Raw genomic sequence first — 21,092 nt, forward strand, 5'->3', positions numbered from 1 at the left:
GAGTTTGTCTGGTGGGTCCGTCTCCCTCAGCCGTGTGAGGCTGAGTGGTTTGAAATACGAGCCCGACCAGAGAGTATGGGAGCCTGTTACCCTCCCCAGTGTCTGTGAGCTCGTACCTTGTTATTGTGTGTTGCGGTGTTGTCAATGAAATCCTCCCTTAAATACGATGCTTTTCAGATTCTTGAGGTGGAATCCTGTGAGGTCTCCGCAGTGTGCCTATTTTGAAGTCAGCATTTCTGAAAATACTGAGGCTGTTTCTTGTTTTTAAGAGCAGACTGCCTCAGCTGGGCTAATGTGGCACTTTAAGTGGGTTGTTGAGAAGTGAGACTATATTGGAAGCGGAGAACTGACCACAGAAAGAGCAAGGCAGAGCGAGGGTTCGAGGGGCTGGCAGGGGGGCTTAGGGCACTGATGCCAAAGGGGGCGTCTTGAGTCCAGCTGGTGAATTGGCCCCTGGGGTGTTCTCTCGAGATGCCGGCGTGGTGTTGGCGGCTCAGCACTGCTGTACTGCCGCAGTCAAGCCTTTCAGAAGTCATGTTTAGTTTTTACAAGGAGCCAGATTGATTCTCCACTAGTTAATAGTTCTAGTGGCCATTGATGGAGCACTTACGACATACTAGGTTTTGGGCAAAGCACTTGGCACATGGCCCGGTGCCTTTAACCTTCCCGATGGCTCACGAGGCAGGTAGCCACCTTTTTACAGAGGACAAGATTGAGGTCAGGGGTGACCAACTTGCCCGGTGTCACACAGCAAGTAGGCTTAGGATCCGGCCTGGTCTGTCAGCCCTTGGGCAGGGCCTTTTCTCCTCTTGCTTTTACCACCTGGATCATGACTAGAGAGAGGATTTTACTGCTGGTGGCAAGAGTGGTTTGCTGATTATTTGTGTTACTTTTCTTCTGTCTTGCCCTCATCATATCCCTGGGTATGGCGCTTCCCTGTGTGTCAGCTTCTGTAGCACTTTCTTCCCTTGAGTTAGAGGAGGAGCTTGGCCAATGTGGGGCAGAAATGAACAGGGAAGAGAAGGGTACATTTTGGAGGCTGACGTTTCGCCCCACCCTCGCTAGCTTCTGGCAGCCTCCCTGGGGACAGGTCTCTAGGGGGCCTGCCTGTGACCCCGAGAGTCAGGGCTACAACTTAGTCCTTGACGGTTCACAGCTGGAGGCAGAAGGTGAGGAGTCAGGTTGATGGCATTGTTTTTGAAGACCATTTTCTGGCCACTTTATGGGATTCCTGTATCTGACCATTTCCAAATAACCTTGTTCTGCTCAGGGTTATTTTGTGTACTCTGTATCAGATACACAATTCTAGAGCTTCATGGGTTTTAAGTTTTGAACTAGGTTCCTTGATTTTGGTTTCATATGTATGCTGAGTGCGTGTATATATTGAGCCACTCACCAGATGCAGAATTAAGTTGAATCCATGTAACTAGGCTTCCGAGGCAAGGTGTGCACTCTGATTCTCACGTTTTAGGCAACGCAGGAACCGTACTATTAGGCGTGTGTTGCAAACTCAGTGTTACTAAGTCCGTGCGCATCCCTACCCATGGGAGTGGTAGGGTGGGCCCACCCATGTAAACATGGAATTGGATCTTAAAAGCAGTGCCTTTTCACTTCTTTAGGCTTTTGCATCCAGAGTTAAGGATTTGGAGCTGGTGGGAACTGGATTCACCTCCCAGATCCATAGTGAGTAAACTTGTGCCCGTATATGTTTACCTGGGCCTCAATTTCTCATACAGGCACCAATGTCTAGTGGGTTCTGTTTTCTGGGCCTGATTCCTCAACAGTGAAAGGAAGGAGGTGAGTTTTACTTGGTTTTAGACATGATGTTCTTGGAGCACTGCGTACTCATCCTGGCCATGCGGTCTTCAAGGACTGGCTGAAGTGCCCCTCTCCCCCTGTGACTGGCTGCATTCCCTCCAGTTGAGCTCTTTGCCCATGTCTGAAGCCAATTTCTTGGTCTGTAGAAATGAGCCCCTTGAGGACAGGGATTATGCTTCATCCAGCCTGTATCCCGGGGCCCAGCGCTCCGCCTTGGGCTCAGTAAACATTTGTTAAATGAACCCAACAGTGTAATTTCCTTCTTCCATTGGCTTATCTAAAGCCAGTGTATCAGAAGAGCAGTGACTTAGTAAGTACCGTTGATGAATCCCTGAGCAAACAGGGTGGTGGTAACAGTGGTCAAATGGGTCTCTGGTAATTATAGGCCTTCACAGGTAAACAAAACGGTAGGTGTTCCCTTGCCTTTTATGGACTTCAGAAGGCCTCCTCTCTGGGGTCTCCAATTGTTTTTAGTAATGGGAGAGAGCAAATGGGGTGGAAGAGGTTGAATGTGTGTCTAAAAAAAGTACTTTCCTGTAACAGCTGTTGTTTGTAAAGTAAAAGTATATTTTCAAGAGATACAACGTTACAAAACTAACTTGCAACCTGTTGATATTGAAGAAGAAAAGGAAAAGATTTATAAGAAGGGAAGAGAGTAGCTTCCCCCACAGAGTCTTTGCCAAAGTGTCCAGCCTTTTGGGCCCGTGTTTCATGCTATAGGGTTACCCGACTTGGGACTGTCTCCCCTCACTGTGAATTTTTTTTTTTTTAAAGTACATCTGGTACAATGTGACAAATTTTAGGATGCCAGGGGATGGAGACGTGGGCCCCTCCCTGCTTCAAATGCAGGGAAAAACAGCATTCGGATACTTTGTGATTTGCCATCCTTGCTTCTTGCCTCTGCTTCAATGCAGGAGTCTGTCAATCCCTGTCATTCAAAATATCCCAGCCTTAGAGCCACTATTGCTCACAGGGCACTTGGGGTTGGGGGACACAGAAGGATTTTGCCTGCAGCCTATGGCCGAGTACCCCTACCCAGCAAACCGGGATGTTCTAATCCATTGTATTACCTTGTCTGAAATTGTGGGTCCATGGTGACATCTGATCCCAACGCTTTTCCTCATTTGGGACCCTCAGAGGCATGTTTCTCTTTATTAAAAAAAGAAAAGCCTAAAAAGCAAGATTTCTAATTAAAGGAATGACTGACTGGGGATTTGGTAGTTTTTACACCTTTTTCCTCCTCACAGACAGAGCTCTTACCTGGTTTAAGAACGGTAAAGGATACTGTTGACATCGTTTAGTTTTTGTGAGAAGGGACAATATTTTCAAGGTGGTAGCAGGATTCTCTATAATGTACTCATGACCCTTTGTGTGTGAGAAAGCATATTTTTTAAAAACAAAATGAATATCGTGTAATAATGTTCTGTGTAATGTATTTTAAAAACTAACATCGTGGACATTGATCCCCTGCTAAAAAGAAATCTATTCCATATGGAAAGACTGCATATTATTTCTTTCTGTTAACTTTTCATGTAAAAAGTATGTAACAGTTAAGTTGCGTGACCTTTCATCCTCCTGTTGCTGGCTGGGCTTCTTACCCTCCCTCTCCCCAGTTTTTTTCTTTTGGGTAATATCGCAATGAGCATTTTTGTAACATTTATTTATAGACCATATGGGCGCTTCTGTAGAATTTTGAGGTCAAAAGATATACACCCTTAAAAATTCACCTTTATTTATTTACTTATTTATTTGAACCCAGGAAGCGGACAGTTTATTTTAAACAAGTTAAGATTTGGAGTCACAAGTCCCAGTCCTGCCTCAAACAATTTGTACTGGACTTTCCTGGGCACCATATGTCTTTCAAGTAAATGAGCTTCTGAGGTTAACAGAGAAGCCATAGAGAAAACCAAGCATAAAAATTCACCTTTAAAAAGATGATATACTTAGGTTCCCAATGACCTAAGGGCTGTCACTAGTACAGAATGTTGTTAATCTTAAATTTTTGTCATTTTGAAAGCTAAATATATAGAAGACTCCAAAAAAATATGGCCATGGCAGGTCTGGGAGTTCATAGGGCTTCAAACAAAGTCTAACTAGCAGGGGTTGCCAGGATGCCCTCTGTGGTTCTGTGTTTCAGCCTTCGAGGCCTCGTCTCTGGACTTACCCTGTCCTCTCCGCGGGCTCCTTTTCTCTGCATCCCTCCCGTTCTTGATTAGACCCAGTGGTGCCGAGTGTTGATAGATGGTCAAGAGCGTGTGTTCAAGCACGTGGGAGAGGGAAGATGTGGGTCAGGCTGGAGGTGGCTTCTTGCTGCCCAGGCAGCTGTGGCCTCACTTCCTTCTCCAGTCCCCCACCTCTGTTCCTGCTCAGAGGGAAGCTCCTTGGCACACTTACTGTCGATGGCCATGCCAGGCTGTCTGCAGCCGGGGTCTCCCAGGCACCCAGAATTGTTCTGTGACATTTCAGGGGCACGTTTCTCCAACGCAGTCATGGTTCCTCTTTGTCATTCAGCAGGCGTCTGTGGCAGATCTTGTATTTAACAGGAGTGTGGATGATGACAGGATGATAAAAGGCTGATAAAATTCCCTGTAGATGAGCTTTGCTGGTCTTCCCACCCAAGAACAGGCTTCTTTCCTTTTGTATAGCAGCCGGCACCCTGTCTGGCTGATTCCTGCACCCTGGTGCTTAGGACAGACTCCCTTTTGGGCCAGAACCATTTCCAGTACAAGTCCCTGGTACCTCAATGCTCTTTGCTTTAGAGGTGATGCTCTCTATCTCTGGATAGCTCTCCTGGGGAGCCCACCTGGTGGGCTTCAGTTTTGAGTAGATGCAACGAAGATCGTTAAAAGGAATGTCAGCTCTTTTCTCCTGGGTCTGTCTTGGTTGGCTTTGACCTCTTACCCCTGGAACTGCACTTGCACGGGGCACACACACTCTCCAGCTGTTGATAGAAGGAAGAAGTGGAAGCTCCAAATAGTCTCTGCCCCAAAACCTACCATCTTAACAGCCATGAGGTTTGGCACGGGCCTTACGAGTGAGACTGAATCATAGTTAGGACAGTAGCTGTTTTCCCAGATGTTTTTTTCAATGGAAATATTTCAGTGGTAAACAAAATACCCTCAGACGTCCTCCTGAGAGCAGAGGCAGTCAGTTAAGTAGCTCCCATGATGTAGCTGGAGCGCATCACTGCACCCAGGGATTACACTTGGCAGTGTGTCCTTCGGCCAGCTGCATGGCTCCCAGGAGATGGAAGGGCAGTTGCATGGGGAAGATGTTAGGGAGGAGGGCAGGGGGTGATCCTTGTGCAGCAGCTGAATTTCCAGGGCTGGGTTTGGGCTTTGCTGCCTTGAGGTCACAATCCACCTGCTGCTGCTTGGACTTGCAGTGGTGAGCATGATTTAGAAATCTGGAAGGGGTCCGTGACTTCACTCCTGGATCAGAGGCAGTGCGAAAGCCCTCCGGGGTGGGCGTGGCTGCTGGAGGAGCGTTCACTGATGAAGTGGATGCGATGTGGATGCTGGTGTTCTGGGTCCCTGGGGTTTGCCAGTTACTTAGTAACTTGGGAGACATTTTTATTACTAAAAAAAGAAAGAGCTGTGGTGGCAAACTACTGCCCAAAACAAGGGTAGATGATACTAAATGAGTTGTCTGACATGGAGGTTGTTGGTTTTGTGAATTACTTACCTTTAGAGATCTCATGGTCCAGGGCCAAGCTTTTTCCAGGGGTGCCCCAGGGGCTTCTAGGAGTTTAAGAGGTGGACTGTAGGCTCCACTAATCCCACTTCTCAGAAAGGATGAAAACCCACTCATTTCCAGATGAGGGAAATAAGGTCTGAATTAGTTTTATATTGCCGCTGACACAGATGACTGCAAACACAATGACTTAAAATACCATAAACCTGCTTTATCTTATGATTCTGTAGATGAGAAGCCTGACACGAGTCTCAAGGAGCTAGCATCAAGGGCTCTGTTCCTCCTGGGGGCTCTAGCGGAGAATCCATCTCTTTGCCTTTTCCAGGTTCTAGAGGCCACCCGCTTTTCTTGGCTGGTTTCCTCCATCTTCAAATCCAGCTACATTGTAATCTCCCTCTGACCACAGCTGGGAAAGGTTCTCTGCTTTTAAGGACCCACCTGGATAATCCAGGCAAACTCTCCATCTCAGGATTCTTAAATTAATCCCATATGCAGAGTCCATTTTGCCATGTAATGTGGCATATGCATAGGTTCTGGAGATGAGGACGTAGACAACTTTGGGTACCATTATTCTGTCTACACGCAGGTTAGACGAGTGTGGTAATTTATCAGGTTTGCATGGAGGTTAGTGGCACAAGGCAGCCCAAGGATCCACGTTTCCTGACTGGTCAGGGCCCAAGTCTTTTCCGTCCTGCTGTTGGCCACATTGCATTATGCCTGACAGAGGTTGAGTGGTCTCTGTCACAGGCTGTACTCTTCACTGCAGGCAGTCTGTCCCTGGATAAGAGGCGGTGGGCATGAGGAGCACAGAGGAGCCACCCTTTCCTATGGGGAAACGGGGCAGCAGCATGGGAGCAAGGGGTGGGTGGCTGCTCTCTCCATGTTACCTTTGTGGGTAGGAGTTCGTGGTGACTCTTAATCCCATTGTATTGGTAGTCTGTTCTTGTCAAGGCTCCTGTGCCAAGGAACAGAGACACAGGTGAGGTGGCTGAAATGAAGCGGGTGCGGTCTGTGGAGCTGTTCAATACAGCTCCGCCAACCTTTATTGAGGACTTGGTGTGTACCTGAGAGGTCCCCACCAATGCACTCGTCCATGCTCTGAGAAGCAGCTCTGGGATGTTTCTGTCCAGTGCCACCACATTCCTCCTTATAATAGACCGGATCTGCTCTTCTGTCCACACTTCCTATGGAGACCTCATACCTGAAGCTTCCCTCTGTTCTGCTCAGCGCCTCACAGCTTCCTGGCTCAGTCTGTGTGTCTCAATTTCTGATTCCTGGGGGATGAATCTGAATGGCTGAGCTCGGCCAGGTGTTGACTTGGAGGTGGAAGAGGGGGCACGGTCACCTGGGTCTGTGGGTGAGCAGATGGCGACAGGTGAGTTTACTATGCAGTGGGGGCCTTGCCTTATTCAGCCGATGTTACTGTGGAAATGCTTTGCAAGTTGAATTTGAATTCATTTTAAAAGACTTTATTTTAAAATAATCTCAGACATAGAGAAAAGTTGCCAGAATACAAAGAACTCCTATATAGCCTAAGCTTAATTAATCAATTATGAATATCTTGCCACGTTTGCTTTATCGTTCTCCATTGCATATTATCTTTTTTGAACCGTTTGGAAGTTACACACATCATGCCACTTGACCCCTAAATAGCTTCAGCATGTCTTTCCTAAGAACAAGGACATTCCTCTTTGTAATTACAGTTCAATTAGTAAAAACAGGACAAACGACATTGACTTACTATTATTGAATATACAGTTCATACCCAAATTTTGCCACTTATGACAATAACGTCCTGTACAGCCATTCTTCCCCTGACCTAGGATTCCATCCAGGACCACGCACATTTTATTCAGTTGTCACGTCTCTGTCATCCCCTTTAACTGGGAATGGTCCCTTTGCCTTTTTTCTTTGTCTCTGATGACATTGCCTTATACTCTTAAAAAATGTCCGTTACATCCTAGCAATTTGGATTTGTACTATAATTCCTTACTAGGAGATTCCTCATGATTGGATGAGTTTCTGTCAGAATGCTTAAAAATGATGTTTTGCATCTTTCTGGGTGTATCACATCAGGAAGTGCCTGATGTCATTTTGTCCCCACACTGGTGACCTTAGCTTTGACCCTTTGGTTAATGTGGTGTTGAGTTTGTATAACTTAATCTACGTGTCGCAGAGGAGGTATTTAGAGAGGACCACCTCCTCCTTTAAAGTTACGTCTGGTTTGCAGGTGCTTTTTGTACATGGGACTTTCCTGAAGCGGGCACCCTCGTTCTCTTCAGTGTGTGCTCCTGAATGTAGGTGGGAGGGCTGATGTCCTCAGAGCCCACAGAGAGGAACAACTTGCCTGAGGTAGGAACAGAGCATCATCTCTGCCCTTGCGGCAAGAGTAAGGTCTACCCTGGAGACAGAAGTACAAGAGCCTGTGAACACTGAGGTCCCTTTGACTACATCTGGCTGTCCTGGCTGCCTCCTAATTATCTAGGAGCAGAAAAGATGGATGAAGATGTGGAGAAATCTCTTCTCTGCATGTGCTTGACAGTTCTCTAAATGCAAAAGATGATTGTCCAGGCTGCTGTCACTGCATTTCTCTTCTGACAATCTCTTCTCTTCTGACATTGGGCTGCCTGGGTTTGGTCGGCTTGCATGATATTTGCACATCGGGCGTGAAAGCTCCCGGACTGATTATGGGATTCCTAAGACCTAGATTCCTAAGACCTAGACCATTATGGGATGATGGAATTCCTTGTAGATGTGATGCTCAAGACTCAGGAGGCTGCCATATGGGAAAGGTGTGCTGTTTAGAGCTCTGGACATTTTCAGTTTGATTGTGGCCAGTATTACCTTGATTTAAGCTTCTCAAACTTCTGCTTTATGAACTGTTTCATATTGGACATTTGACCTTGCTGACCCCTAGAGCTGTTGTTCCCACTTCTTATTAGGAAGCAAACAACATGACCACATGCAATCTATTTTAGGGACAGTAAAGTGAAATAAAAAATAGGGGAAAGGTACTTTTAAAAATGAAATATAATAAATGATCACAAATACTCATGAGTAACAGTACATCTTGACTCTCCTACCTAGTATGCTGCTAAAATTTGGGGGGAACATATACAGGGGTATGACACAGCCCCTGACCTCAAGGATGTGGCCTTTCTTTTAAAGGGAGTGTTATAAAGATTAAACTGATTTGTGGATTCATTTTTTTTCTCAAATAGTGTTTTGATTTGTTCTGGGTAGTTGTAATGCCTGAACTTATTTGTGGGGTTATCTCTGCATGACTTGGGACACATTTGTCCATGTCATCAGAGGTATTGTGACGGCAGGCCTTCACCACGTCCCAGAGACAGCTGGCTGGAAAAATAAATATGTCTGGCCATATATTCCCAGAGGTTGTGCTTATGCCTGAATTTAAGTAAAAATTATAGGCAGTCTTAGGACAACTAGATTTGGAGACATTCCATCTTCCCCAAAAGAATGTTAATAATGTAATTCCTTATCCTGTGCCTTGGTATCAGCAAAAACTTCTAGAGTTGTGTATGTTCTTAAGTTTTAAACACACTGATAGATGTCATTTGCTTTTCTACCTATGGAATTTTTGCTTGAGGAAGGGGCATTGGCCAGGTATGCATCACCTTTTTCACGCTGAGTCCTCTGTGGCTAATACTGAAATGCTAGATAAATGTGGTCTGGTGGTGGTCGTGTTGGGGAATAGGTGTTGGGGAGAGTATGGGAGGGGAAGCTGAGGTTGATGGACGAGGGCTAAGATGTCCAGGAAATGTGAAGAATAAGGTTTTGAGAAGAGCTAGAACGAATTAAAACTAATATGCTGAAAAAGCAGTGGTGCCTCATTTACTTTGGTGTCTTCCAGGAAGGAGGAATTCAGTATGAGCAAGTTAGCTAAATAATTGACGTTTCCCCCAGTTACAGGCGAAACTATTCTGCTTTTCTTGCAGATGTCTGAAGTACATTATAAACTTTCCCTCTTAAGAAGTAGTAGATAAGTATCATAATTTTATCTTTTTCCCCTTGTGACTCGGAATTCTGTGCTGACTTCAAATACTAGCTACTCTACAGCCTGTTAGGGTACGTGGGTTGTTCCCCTCTCTCTGATATGTCATCTCTCATTTGACCATCTGCCTCAGGAACCCCTGTCTCTGCGCTGTTCTGCTAGTAACATGGCTTCAGGCAGGACTGAAAGGACCCAGGATGTACCCAGTAACCAAGGTTGTATCAGTAGATTCTGGCTCCTAGGAACTGCTCTCTTCCGTGACCTCAAGCACATGGGCTTAGCGATGGTTGTTTAGTTTCTGCTTGGAGGCTTTTTCTCATTGCCCAGGGTTGATGGATGGCTGTTCTGTTCCTGGGTCATAACTTACAGAGGCATGATGATATGGAGAGGCCAAGGCCATTGAAAGATGATTTTTGTTACGAAAATTTCCTAAGCGGGACCATGCCACATAGGAGGCATCAGGGTAGTCAGGAGGCAGAAGACAGGAGGGAGGAGAAAGCCTTGGCCAGAGCCTTTATCGGGGTTTCCACAGGAAAAGCAAGGCAGGGCAGAGAAAACAGTTTCAAACTGGCTAGTTTGAATAATCCTGGTGGGCTTTGGGCAATAGGGGTGGTCTCTAGGTTCCTGGTACCTGGCCCTTGGTGTGTGAGAGTTGGATAAAGGAAGTGACGGGGGCGGATATAGACTGTGGATTGGTTGGCTTGTATATGAGCCATGCTCCTGGCTGAGACTTCGCTGTCTTCTAAGAAGTGGCTGGCCCTGGGAGGGGTGGTCTCCCCCGAGGGTTGTAAAGCCCCAAATGCCAAAGCATCAAGAATATGGAAAAGAGGAAAATAGTTAATGTAGTTGACCCTGTGATGACGGATGCCACGTAGACAAATCCAGAATCTAAGACAACACAGTGATAACAGTGGCCTTGTAATAGATGGGTCGCGGCTGCCGACTGCCCGACTTCCAGATGGATGTCAGATTACTTTGGGGTCATTACCACCCTTGGCTTTAACTCTGTAGTGCTTGGAGCTTTATGACACTGGGAGCCTCACTTTTCCTTTCTGCTAGAAAGGGGGGTCTTCATCATCAGTTGAGAGTGTATCCTGTGTTCTTGTTCAGAATGTACTTCAAGGCAGATGAAGCCTCATTTCACGAGGGGGAAATAAATAACCAGCCTCTGAGAATTGGGGTAGGGGAAAGCTGTGTTGGTGGGGAATTTGTTTTCCCCTTAATTTCTGGTATATATTTCAATAAGTGGCTATATGTCTAACACATTGTCATTTTATGAGCAAGCTAAGTTATCCAAATGCATCTTTCAACTTTTATTTACTATGTAGGTAATTTGTGCTATTACAGATACATTAGAAAATTCTGATCAGTAAAAGAAAATAAAATTGCCCTCATAATCCTGCTATCTGGAGATATCCTGAGTTTTATTTTTTTGTCTTACTTCATTTTTTTAAATATATTTATTTATTTATTTATTTGTGGCCACGTTCGGTCTTCGTTGCTGTGCGTAGGCTTTCTCTAGTTGCGGCGAGCGGGGGTTACTCTTCGTTGCGGTGCACAGGCTTCTCATTGTCGTGGCTTCTCTTTGTTGCAGAGCACAGGCTCTAGGCATGCGGGCTTTAGTAGTTGTGGCTTGCGCTCTCAGTAGTTGTGGCTTGTGGGCTCTAAGAGAGCAGGCTCAGTAGTTGTGGCCCACGGGCTCAGTTGCTCCACCGCATGTGGGATCTTCCCGGACCAGGGCTCGAACCCCTGTCCCCTGCACTGGCAGGCAGATTCTTAACCACTGCACCACCAGGGAAGTCCCATCTCTGTTTTAAAAGTAAGTAATTCTTCAGTATATAACTCTCCTTTTGTAATTTTTTCCAAACACTTTCCTCCATTGCTTCCAGAAATTCTAAATTGTGAAATTTCCAAAAATTGTGAAATTCATAAATGAAAATGTGCAAATAAGGTTTTATTTATTTATTTATTTTGCTGTACGCGGGCCTCTCAGTGTTGCGGCCTCTCCCGTTGCAGAGCACAGGCTCCGGACGCGCAGGCTCAGTGGCCATGGCTCACGGGCCCAGCCGCTCCGCGGCATGTGGGATCTTCCCGGACCGGGGCACGAACCCGTGTCCCCTGCATCGGCAGGCGGACTCTCAACCACTGCGCCACCAGGGAAGCCCAGGTTTTATTTTGCATTGATCTATCCGAAATAATTGCCTTCTGTTATGGTGGAATTCTTGTAATCATAGAGAACTCTGTCAATTCTGCAGTCTGTGATGACCCTTGGCAGGTGATCTGAGGTGGTGCTTTGGAAAGTGCAATAGCCCAGCATGATGTTCTGGCCACCTTCTAACTGTGTTACATTGGAGCACTCAGAGTGCTGGTGCAGCCTTCCTGTTGGGCTGGAAGAAGGATTGGAAATCTGGAAATAACTCCTTGCATTTGCCTGTGTGTTCCCTTCTGCCTTCTTTGGAACACTGGGTTAGGATGTTTGTAGCTGGAGAGCCAGTTAATGGGTATAACTCACGATCTGGGAAGTCTGGTTCCTGAGCAGCTGTTGGCCAGCTGCAGCACTGGTAGCTCAGCAGACGGTAAACTCTCATCTGAGAATCTTCAACTGTGACAGAAACGGCAGAGCCACGTTGCCCGACACTCGTCACCCAGATCTGGGTTCAAATGTTGCGTCACCATCTAATGGCTGCGTGACTGCAGGCCATTTAGAAAGCTCCTGAGTTTCATTTTCCTCATCTGTAAAATGCTGGTAACCTACCCACCTGGTAGGGTTGCTGTGAGAAGGGCACTAAACAAGGTAATGCAGGTGAAGCATCTGTCCCCATGCCTGGCTCATAATAATCATGCAATAAGTTACTGTCTTCCCATCCTCCCTTGGTATGTTTATTTTTTTTGTTTTTTTGTTTTTTAAAAACAAGTATAGGATGAATTTGAGCATGTTATTGTCAGGAGTGAATCTGTTCTAAGCTTACCTTACAAAAATTTCTCCCAAATCTACACAGCGTCGCCCCTCTTACTCTCCCAGGTAATAAGCTGGTCCATCACAAGGTGGGCTAAGTCTAATGTAAGGAAACAGCACTGAACCTCCTTGTCTACAAGAAGAGAGCATGCTGGTGAGGAAGGCTGTTTTTAGATCTGTCTAAATTAGCCCTCCCCACCCCCGTCAGGGTGAAGCTGCCATTCCTTTATTGCCAGGAAGACAAATGGTGGGAGGCCAGAGGAAAGCAGACCAGCCAGTAGGTGTCACGTGCACTTTTATCCTCAGTGCTTTTAGCATCTTCAGTTATCCCAGGGGTCCTGAGACCCCTGAGCTGGTGTGTTCCCTCAGAGTTGGGGTGGGCGTGGCCGGGGGGGTTGCCCGGCCCTGGAGCCTTCATTCGGGGCTGACCCTCCCTAGGGCTCAGGTCCCAGGCTCTTGGCAAAATTGAATTACAGCCTCTGCTTATGGCTGGACCTCAGCTGGCAGGGTCTTGGGGGTTTTAAACAAAAGCATGAGCCTCTCCAGAAGTGGATTAGGGAGATGTCCATTCAAGCAGGGGATTTGTACCTGTTAATTCTCAGAGCAGATATCTGACTGTGAAAAGGACCTTGTGACCTGATTTAGAAAAAAGGCTGCACTTTGTTAACCTTTATTCCCGTGAGAAGGAAAAATCATTACATGGCAGAGGTTCAGGCTCCATAGGAGATTTTCTGGATGATTCTCCATTTTAAGAGTCATGCTTCCACAGATAGGATAAAATTCTCAGGAACTTCTGACTGTCCCCACTGCATATTCTTTTTGTTGGGGGGAAAAAATCCATATTTCTTTCCTATCCTAGGCTTTTGTCCCTTCCTTCCCAGTCCTAGCAGATAAGAATTAAACAACTTTTTTAAAGGAAGAGGAAAAAAGACAAACATTGGAAAAGACATTGCCCTGTGTCCCACTGCTCCCCATCCCCCCACCCCCATGCTTATTCAATACAGGTACGAGGTGAGTAGATTCTGAGCAGATTCGCAGAAAGGCAGGTGCACGAGTGATGTGCGCCCCTGACATTCAGGCAGCTCAGCTCCTCCTCTGAGCCTGCCTCAGATGCTGCTCCCTTCTGACGCCTTCCCCAGTCACCCCACCCCCAGCTGAGCCCTCCTCCCTCTCTGTTCCTGTAAGGCTGTTGGCATCTATTTCCAAGAAGGCAATATGGGGTAAAGGAGGGCGCAACCACATGGAATTGGAAGACCTGAGTCCAGACGCGGGCTTCACCACCTCCCAGCCGCGACTCTGAGCTTCTGAGCCTGAACTTCCTTCACTGCACTTGAGTTACACTGTGCCGGCTCGTCTCCCAGCTAGAAAACGGAAGTCCTGGAGGACAGGATGTTGTTCATCCTGTTATTTCCAGTCATTTATTTAGTCATCCATTTCTTTATACAGTTACCCTCTTAGGACCCAAGAATAGAGAGATGAACTTGGTGCATGTGGCACGTGGTAGGAACTGCAAACTGCTCCTTCCCCCGCCCCTTCTTTTTCCTTGAGTGACGTAATCCACGTATAGTTGAGGGAGCTTTGGATATTTCTTCCCAGAGCATTAAGTAGAGAGGAGCAGAACGTGGCCTGCTTGTTGACCCTGACAACACCACTTCCTTTTTCTTTTAATTGCATGAGAGATTCTTTAAATTCTGTAGGGCTTTACAGTTTTCCGAAGTTTCACGCACACGATTTCATATAATCCCGTAATGACCCTCCCCCCAACCTCTGCAGTGCACCTTGCCCCCACCACCACTGGTAACCACTAGTTTGTTCTCTTTGTCTGTGAGTCTGCTTTTTTGTTTTATTCACTAGTTTGTTATATTTTTTAGATTCCACATATAAGTGATATCATACAGCATTTGTCTTTTTCTGTCTAACTTACTTCATTAGCGTAACGCCCTCCAAGTCTATCTATGTTGCCGCAAGTGGCAAAATTTCTTTCCTTTTTATGGCTGAGTAGTATTCCATTGTGTATATATATACCATGTCTTAAAAATATATATATATACACACATTATTTTTCATGTTCTTTTCCTTTATGGCTTATCATGGGATATTGAATATAGTTCCCTGTGCTATACAGTACGACCTTGTTGTTTATCCATTCTGTATATAATAGTTTGCATCTGCTAACCCCAAACTCCCAATCCACCTCTCCCACCAACCCCGGCAACCAGAAGTCTGTTCTCTGTGTCTGTGAGTCTGTTTCTGTTTTGCAGATAGGTTCATTTGTGTCATATTTTAGATTCCACATAGGAGTGATATCTTATGGTATTTGTCATTCTCTTTCTGACTTACTTCATTAAATATGATAGTCTCTAGTTGCATCCATGTTGCTGCAAATGGCATTCTTTTGTTCTTTTTTATGGCTGGGTAGTATTCCATTGTGTATATGTACCACATCTTTCTTATCCGTTCATCTGTCGATGGACATTTAGGTTGTTTCCACATCTTGGCTTTTGTGAACAGTGCTGCCATAGGGGTGCATGTATCTTTTTGGATTATCGTTTTGTCTGGATATATGCCCAGGAGTGGGATTGCTGGATCATAGGGCAACTCTATTTTTAGTTTTTTGAGGAACCTCCATACTGTTTTCCATAGTGGCTGCACCAGTTTACATTCTCAGCAACAGTGTAGGACGGTTCCCTTTTCTCCACATGCTCTCTAGCATTTGTTATTTTTAGACTATTTAATGATGGCCATTCTGACTGGTGTGAGGTATGTAGCACATCTTCTTTATTCATTCATCTGTTGATGGACATTTAGGTTGTTTTCAATTTATAATTGTCAAGGTATGGAAGCAGTCTTGGAAATGCCATTCCCATAGGAGGCTTTCCTAAATTTAGTGGTAAAGTGAGACTTCCCAGTTGAAAATTTTCCTGCCCTCTGCCAGGGTAAGCAAGGGTGAAGGGGATCAGGGCTTACAGCTTTTAATGAGATGACTACAAATCGGGAGCAAGAGGCTGAATGCATGGAACAGAATTTGAAGTGCCTCCTTAAATAGAAAGTGGATGTAGAGAAATATGAAATGCTGGGGTTTCAGACGGACACAGCTCTATCACCTATTCCACTGGAGAGGGTAAACTATTATTACTTTTCCTTTTTCCAGAAGCCATTTTGTGTGTGAAAGCCCTGAAGGACCACATTCCACTTAATCCCTTTTATTACCAAAATTATACTTTGCAGTGAGGGTGTGTGTGTGTGGCTGGGGAGCCCTTTCAAGATTGGAGCCTGGAGGCATCGGGCTGGTTAATTGCATGTTTGTCTTTTGGCTTCTTTCCATTCTTTCATCATGGATGACTCCTTATCTATAATTTTTAGGTTTAAAAAAATAAGTCCTTTTCCTCTTCTGTGTGTTTTATGAAGCTACACAGACAATGATAATGATCTAAGCACTAGCTTTGGAAAGCAATTACAGTGGATGAAAAGGGTCAAGATAGATCCTACCACAGATGTCAGGCCTGTGGAGGCTGTGATTCCAGGCATCACCATGGTCAAGTTGACCAGCCTGGCCAGCTTAGCTGGGCCTCCTCTTCCTGACTGACTATCCCTATGGATGTCTTCCACAGCTGCTGGTGTTATCTATGTACAGAGAGAACTGCCCCGTTTCCTGGGGTGAGGTATATGGGAGGCTTACTTCTCAGGTCTACATGACTGTGGTTCACAAGTCTGGTGGTACCTGAGAACCACATGTACAGCTTAGAGAGAAATTACAGGGAACCCCATCTCCTAAGATTCTGGCTCACTAGGTTTCAGATGAGGATAGGAGTTTGCCTTGTTAAAGAGTCCCCTGTGAGTCTAGGATGCTCAGTAAGGACTGAGCATCACTGACCCTCCTCACCCTCACTGCTCGGAGTGGGCCATGGGTCCAGCTGCATCTGCATCACCTGGGAGCTTATTAGAAATGCCTCCTCTCAGGCTCCACCTCACCTTCCAGCATCAGAACTTACTGTTTAACGAGGTCCCCAGGTGATGCGTGTGCATATTAAGGTTTGAGAAGCTCCGCCCCCATATGGTCATGTGATATGATCACTGCTTGATTGTTCCTGGCGATGGAATATTGATTCTATACATTTATGTCTTTAGTTTACCAATGCCTTCCCTCTTGAGGATTGGGCTATGATTTGCATAATCTAATTTTTAAAAATTATGTGAATCACCTCTATGCATTATGACTAAGTTTTAGTTGTTTTGCCTTTTATTGTCGAGTACACACACACACACACACACACACTAATGTTTCATTTAAATATACTTAACCTGTAAAATGAACTATGTTCTGTAGCCAAAGAAGAAAGATTCTTTGTGCTCTCCTTTCATTATTCCTGCCTCTCTTCCCTGTGCTGTGAAGCAGCCTCTGGCTGTTCACATGGAGGTGATTTGCTCCTCCTTTGGGCTATGATTTTCCCCTAGTGTCTGACTATTATTGCACTTGCCTCAGTGTGCTGGAATTTTTGTTTACAGAAATGAGACCCTACTTTTACTTATGCCTGCATCCCCTGTGTCTAGGGCATACCTGATGCACACTAGGGATTCAGTAAAAGTTCATTGGCGGTGTGGTGGGTGAGTGAATGAGTGCCAACAAGGATGGAGGGCTTCTGGTGTACTTGAGTGTGGATGGTATTAGTGCCCTTGTGTTTCCTCTCCTGCTCCCTTCCCAAAATATCTGGTCATCGACAGTGAGGGTTACTTTGTTTTCTATTGGAGATCGTAGTACTTGATTCAAGAAGATTAAACCTGTGGAGGTGAAAATTAGGCTCCATGGGTGGATCTTTAATTAGGTTGTCAGGATGGCCATTTAGAACATCTCTGGGTGACTTGTATGCCTATTGGTGTTTTTCTCAGTTCCTTCTGGAAGTGCTGTGCTATGAATTGATGGTTCCTGCTTCCTTAGATGGGAAGAAATCTGTTTCTAGGCCCAGCTGTATCTTTGGGTTGATGACCTTTGCAAATGGTTCCACAGAGTTCTGTCCTTAAGTTGCAGCCACTCAGAACTCAACTAGCGTTGGGTCACTTCGGGATAGCAAGAGCCTCATTACAGTATGATTTTTTTTCTCCTGAGGATGGTTTTATGCCAAGAGACCCCACAGTCAGCTTAATATAACCTTAAGCTACTCAGTTGAGAAGATACATTTATTGTTGGAAATTTAAGAAAAGGAATGCATCTTGGTATCCTGGTGTCCATATAAGTTCTTCTTTTGGTGATGGCTTGTGGGTTCTTCTCTGTATTCCACAGCCCCTGGCCCCTCTCTGCTGATGCCCAAGAACTGATGGCTTGCTATTTGAAACTGAGGACGTCCTAAGCTTTGTGTCTTAATTGAGAAATTAAAAGTGTAGAATTTTATACCTGTTGTAAATGTAAGTAAGAATTAGATTCTTGTTTTTAAAGTAAATGCTCTGGTTCTTCTATCTAGCCTGAATTTGCTTTTCTTAATGTCTCTCGTGTACATTTATGATTTTGTTTGCATTTTATCGGCACAGTGGAGCAGCCCCTAGCACCACCCACTGACCTGTGAGATTTACGTTAAGAAGACTATGTCTTTGAGGTCATTAAAACAGGCTATTTATTTTTTATACCCTCAGTAACTATTTGAAATTTCTTACAAGCTCGTGCACAACAAACCCTGTGTGGTTGAGGTGAATGAAAGGCGTCTTTGGCTTTCCAAGGAGCTGGGATAATGAGAAGCGGTAATACTGGGTAAAACTACTGTGAAGGGCTAACTATTGAACATGAAACCAGCAAGCTGTCTCAAACAAGCATCCCCCTTTTATCCAGCTTCATTGTGGAATGAGATATTTCACATTGTGTGAACTTTTCAGAGAACAGTTTCTTACAATTGAAAGCTCTTGAACTTAATTCATTTAAAACACTCTGGAAATCTATCTAAATATTTCTTGTATTTCTTTGTTTCAAAGAGTGTGCTAGAACAACATTTTTCCTGATAATTCAGAATCATCGTCATTTTATAACTACTGTGGTACACCAGTAAGTGATTTGAGTAGAACTGTTGAATCCTGCAAAGCAGGTCCCCAAACCTCTTGTGCAGTTTTAGTGCTGAATCTTTTGAGTCTTTTAAGCTCCCTTGTGGCTAGCGCTCACCTCTCTCACTGTCACCATGCCTGTCCTTTCTTGCCTTCTTAGTGGCTACTTACTACCTGGCAGAAGGGCCACCTGGCAAGTTTTTTGGAATTAAGCATATGCAATGGTCAAAATTTTTGAGTTCAGGTAAGAGGGACTTGCTTTCATTAGAAAGTGTGTTGAGTTATTGGATAATGTCTTAATCTGCCTGAAGAAATTTTTTTAGATGTGCTTCTGGGTTGCTGGCTCTATACTGGAGAGCTGAGATGGCCACAACTCTGACCTGTGTCTGAATATATGTCACAGGAATCCAAGATAGGTCCTGGTGTCAAATGATCCCCAACACCTGGTGAGATGTTTTCTGCAGAACTTACTTTCTAAGAGGATTTATTTTTCCCCCTAAAGTTGAGGGTTTCTTATGGATAAATATTCGTTACTGATCCATTAGATTTCAGGAAGAGTAGGGGGAGTATGTGGAGGGCATGAAAGATTGTTAAAAGAAATTTGGCAAAACCATTCAAGGAATCAATAGACTCTGGAAAGAGCTATGTAAAGGTTACTGTTAAACAGAGTAGAGATCTGTTGATGGAATATAGCGGACTCTTAAGTCATTGATGATTAAATGACCAGCGAAAGACAGAAAAGATGGGATCTTTGCTGCCAGTACCTGTTAAGACAGAATTACAGACATGCCATGCCGACTTTATGGAAGATTCTAGGAATAACTTGATGACAATATTTTTTCCTGGGCCTACATTTATATTTGCAGTCTGATCTTTCTGCTCCCAGAGACATTATTTTTACTTATTACAAAAAATTGAATAGAGAAATGGCCTGGATATGACTTGAAGCCAGGCTTCCATTTAGCAAACATATTTTGAAATTGAGGAAAAAAAAAAAAAGGTGATCCAAAAGTGCAAGTCGTTAAGTGTAGTTTGCTAAAATTTGCCATTCCTTTAACATTCTTTCCTCAAATTCTTTCAAAATTGCAGTTCAGGTGAGAGTAAGAGGAATGAATGTCCAAATGGATGGTAGCCATTGGTGGTTTCTTCATGTCTAAAATGAGTGCAGCAGGACTTTCCTGGCTAAAATGGCTCCACAGACCACACCGGGGAACCAAATATTCATTGTCTCTCATGTGCTCAAAAAATAGGGAGGTGCATCGTGCTTGGCCTCCATACCATGAGACAAGAGGACACCTTTGCTGTGGATTTACACAGGGATCCAGTTGGGCAAGGGCAGTCTGACTTGCCTTTGGACTCGTGGTGCTGAAACACAGCCAGGCTCACAGTAGGCAAACCTAAAACGAGGCAAAGGGAGAAAGATTATGTTACACAAAACATGCTTAGAAATGGCTGAGAAAGACCTGGAATTTCTGCTGTGGCTATCCAAAGTTCTCACTTGGAGTTGGGCACAATGTGACATTCCTTCTTGAGGGAGTACTGTTGGGAAAGGAATTTTTGCCTCAGTTGAGTAACGTTGCCCGGCTATTTAACATGCATAGTCTTCTTGAGCAGTTAAAGATGCAGAAGAAAGATAGCATTGTTTCAAGACAGTTCTTACAGGTCATTCTTGGCCATCTTTTCTGAACCTGCAGGCCCTACCATGGTCCATATTTCAACACGATTTTGATCATCAGAATTTGGGAACCTGAGGGGGCTTGCAGTCTTGGCAAAGCACTTCTGTTGCTCATTAATAGTGCCACTGAAAAAGGCATTTTGTGTATGTTTGGAAGTTTAGATATATTCTGCTTCATTAAAGGTACAATGTGCCATGGGTGTGTTAGAGATCATCCCAGTGAGCAGACTGTGACCTTTTTTAAAAGGCAGAGAGAGACTGGGGTAGGTAAGCCTCCCTCCGTGCATTGTTGAAGAAAAGGAGATTTGTCTCTACTCCTTGCTTCCATTTGGCCGAAGGACGTGGGTTGGGCCATCTGTTGGCATACTCAGGGCTATACAAAGTCCCTTTTGTTCCCCTTCCTCCTGAGCCAGTCACATGTGTCTCTTGGCCTGGGTTTGTCAAACAAGCCTTTGGCTGAGGCCACAGGGAAGGCCGGGGTGGACATCCATGACTGGCCATTGAGAACTTCTGTCAGTTCCGTCCCTGCTAGGCTTGCACTGAAGGGGCCACCCTTCCATGAGGTTGCTTGAATACGACCCTGAGTTTTTGATTGGATCCTTCCAAAATGAAGCTTGTACTTGCACTGCCCTGGGAAAACCTTAATTCCTGGTTAGAGCTTTTCATGATTCGATCGCCCTCTGAATTGTAAGGTCATCTGCTGCAGTTCAGGATATCTAAGTGGCAGAACTTGACTGCAAGTTATCCTTGGGAAAGAAAAGACACAGTGAGAGGGATCCATCCACACTGGTGCGAGTGGACCTCTGGAAGTAGTTGTCTTTTCTTTAATTGCATGTAGTTATACCAGCAGGATTTTAAAGTGGTAAATGATTTTATGCTGTACCTAATGAAGGCATACTGATCTTTCTGCA

The 21,092-nt window shown here is 44.9% G+C and overlaps 1 protein-coding gene across 3 annotated transcripts in view; it reads left to right on the forward strand.

The window, feature by feature from the left end:
- The window catches only part of TLN2 (talin 2), a 443,808-nt gene that overhangs the window by 84,174 nt on the left and 338,542 nt on the right, over positions 1-21,092 (forward strand). Inside the window, exon 3 of one of the 3 annotated variants that reach the window (XM_029237653.1) lies at positions 1,620-1,683. The exons of the other annotated variants lie outside the window; for them this stretch is intronic. The gene's annotated coding sequence lies outside the window, so the exon portion shown is untranslated. The remainder of the gene's footprint in view (positions 1-1,619; positions 1,684-21,092) is intronic. 3 annotated transcript variants of the gene reach the window in all.

Source organism: Monodon monoceros, unplaced genomic scaffold (genome assembly GCF_005190385.1).
Source record: "Monodon monoceros isolate NGI ecotype Baffin Bay Population unplaced genomic scaffold, NGI_Narwhal_1 Super_Scaffold_21, whole genome shotgun sequence".
Classification (NCBI taxonomy): domain Eukaryota; kingdom Metazoa; phylum Chordata; class Mammalia; order Artiodactyla; family Monodontidae; genus Monodon; species Monodon monoceros.